The 8,169-nt window shown below is 46.2% G+C and overlaps 1 protein-coding gene across 2 annotated transcripts in view; it reads right to left on the bottom strand.

Annotated features, from left to right (window-relative positions):
* Positions 1-8,169, bottom strand: part of SLC4A1AP (solute carrier family 4 member 1 adaptor protein) — a gene marked incomplete at its 5' end in the record, with an annotated part of 117,021 nt that overhangs the window by 20,664 nt on the left and 88,188 nt on the right. The gene's annotated exons all lie outside the window — the stretch shown is intronic.

Below are 8,169 nucleotides of genomic sequence, written 5' to 3'. Positions count from 1 at the left end.
TCCTCCTCTCTCTCTCTCTCTGCCTGCCTCTATGCCTACTTGTGATCTCTCTCTCTCTCTCTGTGTCAAATAAATAAATAAAATCTTAAAAAAAAAAAAAAAGACATCTCTCTCTCTCTCTCTCTCACTCAGGATTTGGCATCCAACTTTTGCCTCCCTCCTTCCTCCTCTCAATAGAAGCCACTCTGGTGAGGGCCTAATGATCTTTACAGTACCAAGCCCCATGGTCAGTTCTCGAGCTTTCTGTTACTCAGCATCGGTCAGTATTATTTTACACAGTGCCTCACTCCTTGAAAAACTTCACCTGGTATGCAGGTGTCCACTCTCCTAGTTCTTCTCTTTCCTCATGAGCAATCCTTTCTCTGTTTTCACCTCATCCACCTTTCGGTGGAGGCATGCCCTTGCCCATGCCCATGCTCTGTCCTTGGATCTCTTCTCTGTCCACACTCATTCCTTCGGTGGTTACAGCTAGTTTGGGTTTTGAAAAACCTAGGGGTTAAAGATTTCTTTTTGGAGGGGGGATTAAATATTTCTAAATTTATATCTCCAGTCTCGACCTTTCCTCTGGATTCCACATGGGCATATTTAACTGCCTACATGTCCAAAATCAATTCCCAAACTTGCTCTGTATCTCTAAGGCTTCCTCTATATCAGTGTGTGGCAATTCCATTTTTTCAGTTGCTCAAGTAAAAAGCCCAGGAGCCAAATTGTTACCTCTTTCTCTCATGCCGTATATGTAAACAATCAATAAATTCTGTCATTCAAATGTCACCTAATCAGTGAAGCCTGGCCACAGAAGGAAAGGAACACACACACACTCCCTATTCTCCTTACCTCACTTTACATTTTCCTACACGTCTCACCATTTAATATTTTGTGTATTTGTTGATTTCCTTGTTATCTGTCTTTGCCCACCACAATGTAAACTTCCTAAGATAAGGAACTTTGTCTTGTTTCCTCACTGCTGTACCCTGGTGCCTAGAACAGTGCTTACCACATATATTGACTAGCTGCTGAATGCATAAATGAATCTGAGATAAGAGGCATCACACAAATGTTAAATTACTATTAAATATGTTAAAATAGCAAGCTGATAAATGTACTAGTCATTTCAGTGGATAAATTGTACTAGTGGTTTCAGAGTTCAGAATTTATAAGACTGTGGGGGGCTTTGGGTTTTTTGTGGGTTTTTTTTGAGAGACAGAGAGAGTGTGTACACTGAGCAATGAGGGTCAGAGGGTGTGACAGAATCTTAAGTGGCTCCATGCCCAGCGCAAAGCCTGATGCAGGACTCAATATCACGACCCTGAAATCAGGGCCCTGAGATCACGACCTGAGCTGAAATCAAGGGCTGGACACTTAACTAAGCCACCCAACCTCCCCTATAAGCTTGTTTTTAAAAAGAGATAGTAGGGTGGCACTTGGCTGGCTCAGTTGGAAAAGCATGTGACTCTTGATCTTGGGGTTATGAGTTCAAGCCCCACACTAGGTGTAGAGATTAAGTAAATAAATTAAAAATTTGGGGGCACCTGGGTGGCTTAGTTGTTAAGCATCTGCCTTCAGCTGGGGTCATGATCCCAGGATCATGGTATCGAGTCCCACATTGGGCTCCCTGTTCAGCAGGAAGCCTGCTTCTCCAATCCCCCTGCCTGTGTTCCCTCTCTTAGTGTCTCTCTCTATCAAATAAATAAATAAAATCTTTAAAATAAAATATTTTAAAATGAGCTATCAGGGTGCCTGGGTGGCTCAGATAGTTGAGCATTGGTCTCTCAATCTCTGCTCAGATCTTGATCTCACTGTCTTGAGTTCGAGCCCCACACCGGGCTTTGCACTAGAGTGAAGCCTACTTAAAAAACCAAAAATAGGGGCGCCTGGGTGGCTCAGTGGGTTAAGCCGCTGCCTTCGGCTCAGGTCATGATCTCAGAGTCCTGGAATCGAGTCCCGCATCGGGCTCTCTGCTCAGCGGAGAGCCTGCTTCCCTCTCTCTCTCTGCCTGCCTCTCCATCTACTTGTGATTTCTCTCTGTCAAATAAATAAATAAAATCTTTTAAATAAATAAATAGACAAATAAATGAATAGATAAATAAATAAATAAAAAGAGATAGCATATGAACTATTTCTCGAAATTCCTGGACGGAGTAGAAAGGAAGTAGTGGCTTTCTAGTCTCATTACTTCAACCTGCATCCACCTGTTATTTACATCTAACACTTTGTTGGCAGTTGGTAAGTGTTAATTACAATGTTTATTAATACAGATGCGATTCATGATTTGGGTTTTGGGGTGGGTTTTGTTTTGTTTTGTTTTGTTTTTGCCTGAATTTACATAATGAGCCCTCTGTGCCTTATTAAAGTGTAGAATAATTAGAGAATCCCGGCAGCCCAGGTGGAAGGGGTGAAGGCCTTAGGGGAGGGGCGCGCATCTCTGTTATGGGGAGGTGCTGAGTGGGGGAAGGATACAGCTGTTTCACCTGGATTCTCAGCCCAGGAAAGCAGGTGGAGGAGAACATTTATTTATTCTCGCAGAGCTTTAGACATAGTGTCTGTGTTACATCGGTTAATCTTGCATTCCCAGTGCTTAGCACCGGGATTCAGACCCAAGATCTAGGAGCTATCCCCCTCCTCCTCTGCTGTTCCAAGAAGTCTCTGACTGCCCATTGTCCAGACCACTATCATACCTATGTCCCACCTGACTTATGGTTGGGAAATACAGTCACTATTCTTATCTACAGGGTCAGTCCCTTGTTCCAGGGCCCTGGGATGCAGTCCACTCCCTCTCCCACCCCACATGTCCCTCCACATATCCCTCTCAGAGCACCTATCATGCTTCCCTGTGCTCCTCACCGGTCTGCTTCCCCGCACTGGCATGTAAGTCCCTTGAAGGCCAGAGCTTCTGAATCTCCACATGTCATCCCTCTAAGGAGCTCCTCAGGTAGCTGCCCTACTTGTTTTGCCAAATATGACCTGAGCACCCTCGGGGAACATGCCTCCAGCCATTCTCTGTTTCTTCAATCTTCCCTCCATGGTCCATCCCGAGACAGGCAGAGTGGGAGGAACTTGGGAAAGAATGGAAGCAAAGGCACAGTGTCTACACACTGGACAGCAAGCATCCTCCTGGGGCTTGAGTGTGTGGATGATGAGTGATGATGATGAGTGATGGAGAGGAGCCAGAAAGGATGCTGGAGCTAGGTCACGAAGGAACCAGGATGTTGTGGTTGGGAGTCAGGACTTTGCTGTGTGGCGGTGGAGAGTTAAGGGATGTGATCAGACCCCTAGAGTGGCAGGACCTGAAATCACATGGTTTTCCTCGGCAGTTGGGAGAGGTAGGGACTCTCTCATCCCTCCACCCAGAACACTCCCAAGATCCTCTTCACTTGCAAAGCAGCACTTTCTCTCCTCTGCATATTAATGCCTATTTATTTAGTTAACACATGCATTTGGTATTTCCTTAATAATTGGTAAACTCTTCCTGTTTATATATTATCTTTGACCAGTCCCTGAGCTTTTTCGGGGGAGAGGGGTGAGGCAAAAGGTGCCATAGACACCTTTGAGCATCTGATAAAAGCTATCGCTTAGCTTTTCCAGGAAATATACGTACCCAGAAACAATTTTCCCTGGACTTTCAGTCTAGGTTGGGAAGCCCCAACTGTGGCTGCACATGGGAATGACCTGGGGGGGGCTTCATAAATTACTGATGCCTATCTCCCACCCTGAATTTTTAATTTAATCGGCCTGCATGCGGTGCAGACATTGGGTTTTTTTAAGCTCCTTAAGAGATTCTAATGTACACTCAAGATCAAAAAGGACTGGGCTAGGGTATGTGGATGCTGAGCTAAGACCCTTATCTTAGACCATGAGCTCCAAGCATGTCCACGCAACTTCACGTGGTGAGCAGCACCTCCCTGAGTAGGGTGGGGAGAGGAGAAAGTGGCCAATCTGGAAGAATGAGGAAGTCCTGAAGCTGTAAGCCAAGAGAGGAGGTGCTCACTTACATTCCAGAAGGCTGCAGAACACTTATCAGAGACGCTCAAAGGAAAGACAAAAAGTAGAAAGTTCAACTGCCTTCTTGAAAGATGGATGGAAAACCAGGGGACAACACCCTTGCCACCCACATACTTCACCTGCCCCCAAGAAGAGCCGCAAAATTATCAAAAGGCTGACAGAAACAGTCTTTGGGGAAGTCAACCAATTAAATGTGTGGTTTGGTCGGTGGGAAATGTGGGTGGGGAGGGTGTGGAGGTTTAGAGGTAATGGGCTGAAATTCACCCTGAAAGAGGGGAAGATTTGGGTCAGCGTCAAGGAGAGGCATTCCCTGGTGCGGGGTTGCAGCAGAAGAAGAACTGCGCATGTGCTGGAGGCCAGACTCTGCCATTTGTAACCACAGACCCTGGGCAAGAACCTGGCCTCAGTTTCTTATCTGGGGCTTGTGTGAGGGAAACTTCAGAGGAGCACATGATTTCAGATGATTACCATCGGGTCACCTCTAAGGCTTTTTCCAGTCTCGTGAAGCTCAGACATTGTCCTCCGAAAATGCTTTGGAGGTTTTCAAACCTGGTCTCCATCAAAATCACCCAGGGCGCTCACTGCCAGGTGATACACCACAGTGGGCAGGGGAAGACCCTACCCTACCTCTCCTGTGGGGAGACCCACAGGGATTCTGGAACTGTCACTTGTGGCTTCTGATGTTGCCTGTGCTTTGGAAATCACTGCTCTAGACTGTTGTTTCTTAGCTCCTGGGGCCCTTGTTAAAGGTCAGATTCTGAGCCAGTAGGTCTGAAGCAAGGCCTGAGGATCTGCATTTCTGTCAGATTCGTAGATGGTGCCGATACTACTGGCTGTATATCCTTGCCACTCAAAGCGTAAGCTGAGCAGCACCATTTGGAAGCTTGTTAAATGTTCACAGTCTCAGGTCTCACCCAGACCTAGTGAATCAGAATTTGCATTTTAACAAGGTCCCTCAGGTGACTTGCATGCATATTAAAGTTTGGGAGCTATTGTTCTAGAAGTGGCTTACTGACTGGAAGTCACTAAAATTCAGGACAAAATGGTAGGACAACACTCAGATTCTTAAAATGAAACACAAGTCAGAGAGGGGCAGGGATTTCCATCTGTTTTGTTACTGCCATACTTGTGGGCCTGGCGCAGAGCAGGTGCTCAATCAATATTTATAAAGTGAATGGACAAGGGAAGAGTCCAGCTTCTGGAGCCACGAACCACCATGACCCGATGGTAATTACTACGGCCAGGCTCTGTCTAGTCCTCCTCCCAAGACAAGATTGATCCTGATGTTGTCACAGACCAGATCTCTGGCCACAAGAGACACGAGTATGTTAAACTGTCTCATCTGTGGAGATTAACAGGCAACAGAACAATGAAACCAGAAAAATACACTGGCCTTCTTAAGTAGGTCTGCTAGAGGAATTGGGGTCTACATCAACAACCTGTGGGGGCAGGGACAGTGGCCAGAGAGGCCTCAGGTCCAGAAATATCTCATCTGGGCTCCAGGAGTAATTCCATGAAGCTGCCTGAAGCATGTCTGTCATGGGTAGAATTTGGTTCACTCCGCATCAATTCTATTACTCTCCTATTTCCTCTGCTCGAAACAGATGTTAAGATGCACGCCGGGGTCAAAGGCAACCAGTGTGGCTCTGTGGGTTAAGGCCAAATTCCATGTGCTATATACGTAGGTTGGGCGAATGTTACGTCCTACAAAGAACAAACAGTATTTGTTATTAACTAGCCTTGGAGGAATGGATCAATAACTCCTATCTGAAGTGACTGTTATTCCTAGTCTTCCGGGGTGCCAGTCGAGAAAAGAAAACGTTTCTGTTTGTTGCTCCATGCGTAGCATCACCCGGACTTCCTGGATCTCTCTGACAGTAGCAGTTAGGATTTCCGTAAGGTAAATTCATTCTCTGCCCTAGCAACAGACTGGGCCGAAGATTTCTGATAGATTCCTCAAACCACCAGTCCCTTTTCCCTAATGATTCTTGTAAATATGCTGTGAACACAAAAGAATGCTTTTTAAAGCAGTGTTGTTTTTCTCAGGCCGCTTCATTTGCTTGATTCCCACCAGTAAACTGGGTGAATAGTCACTGTGCATTCCTAAGCGTTCATCTCCCTCTGCCTTGGACTGGATCCCACATTTAAGGCAAAATGAAATGACCGTATTAATGGCCATACCAGTCATGGCGGAGTTCCCATGAATAACTGTTTTCAGAAGAATTTTCCATCACTGCTTCCTCCCCACTAACCTGATCCTTATCCTAATTTCTAACTGCCCCAATGAGCCTGGTTCCACAGAGGGACAGTGTGTCTGCCACTTCTCCAAGGGCTTTGAAAGATGGTTCCTGGGTGCCTTGGTGGCTCAGTTGGTTAAGCACCTGCCTTCGGCTCAGGTCATGATTCTGGGGTCCTGGGATGGAGCCCTGCATCGGGCTCCCTGCTCAGCAGGGAGTCTGCTTCTCCCTTTCCCTCTGCCCCTCCCCCTGCTCATGCTCACACACACTCTCTCTCTCAAATAAATAAATAAATAATATCTTTTTAAAAAAAGAAAAAGGAGATGGTTCCTGCCCAGCACACAGTCCCCCAAGTTGCCAGGTGCATGTGAGGAAGGAACGAGACTTAATCAGACATTGTACTCCCTGGCTACCGGACAAGTGATTTAAACTCATGTACTCAATGGTCCTGCAGTAAACTGGTGTGAGTGTACCATTGCACGTTTCTTCGCTTGTGAAAAGGACTCACTAATTAATTCCCCTTTTGTTTGGAATAGCACCCAAAGGCAAGTCACCAAAGTCATGCAAATTCCATCTTTTCAAGACATTTTTGAATGGGTCTATGTTTCTTTTTGTTGACTAAGAGAGACAGCAAGTTGTCATGTTCACAAAGATGACCTAACTTGAGCTTCTGTGGTTTGGGATCCTGCCTGCCTGTATTTCACCCTGTTTTGCCTCCAAGGCAGGAGACTAGAGTCTCATAGCCAAGAGATTGTGGTTAGTTTCCTGGCCTCCAACCGAGGTGGGGACACACCTGCACCCCTGAGGGAGGGAGAGCCTGTGGAGGGTCCATGAGGCCAGGGCTGAGTCATTCACCCAAGAGACATGTTAAACAGCATTAGAACATCAGTTTGGCATTTAAGGAGCAAGAACCCACAGAAAAATTCTTCTGTATGTTAACGATCTAGTCCATTTTTAAACTAAACCAAGAAAAGAAGTTCAAGTTTGGTGTCACCTTACCCCAGTACTGAGGTTTACTCTTCAAGTGAAATCACCCCCAAAAGAAACCTCAACTTCACCCACAAATCTGAAGGAGGTGGAGGTAATATATCATCCCATGGGTCTTTCTCTATGACTCCCCACACTTCACAGTTCTGTTCTAAGCCCATGCAAATTCAGAAAACCCCACCGTAAGGCATTGCCTTTATATTTTTCCACCCGAACCAGTTTCCTCTCTCAGAAAATTACTCGAAATGTAAGTTGAATCAATCTCAGCCTCCCCTATGGAGGTCCATCTTCATGTGGTATCCTATTCAAAGGAAACACAAGTTGGGGCACCTGGGTGGCTCAGTTGGTTAAACGTCTGACTCTTGCTTTTGGCTCAGGTCATGATCTCAGGGTCATGAGATGAAGCCCTGCATCAGGCTCTGTGCACGATGGCTTCTGCCTGAGATTCTTCTCCCTCCCTCTCGCTCTCTGCCCCTCCCCCCAACTTGCGCTCTTGCCCTCTCCCCCTTTTTCTAAAAATAAATATTTTTTTAAAAACACACAAGCCGAATTCCAAATGCCTTAAAAAATGTAAATCTTGGCTAAGCTTCTTGAAGAAGTGGCCATTTTTCTCAAAGTTCCACTCAAGAGCGACACCCAGCCCCTTCTCTCTCCAGGGAGTAGCTTCGCACTTTTTTCTATGTCAATCGATCCAGCCTCTGTGATTTTCCTCATCCTTCCCTCCCAGCCACCACCTTAATCCAGCCACAAGGATGGGAGGCCACGCAGCTCAGAATCCTCCCGTAGAAGACTGGAAGGGAAGAAAGACTGCAACTACCAGGGCCTCAGGGGCTTAGTCCCAAAAGTAAGAATGGGGAACCAGAGCAAAAAGATGCAGAGAACCTGGGGGACTAAGGTTCTAAGTCCTTAAGAACCTGAGGGACTCCCTCCATCCTCAAGATGCCAG

The sequence above is a fragment of the Mustela nivalis genome, assembly GCF_964662115.1.
Source record: "Mustela nivalis genome assembly, chromosome: 8".
Lineage (NCBI taxonomy): Eukaryota > Metazoa > Chordata > Mammalia > Carnivora > Mustelidae > Mustela > Mustela nivalis.
This window is presented reverse-complemented; position numbering and strand designations above follow the sequence as displayed.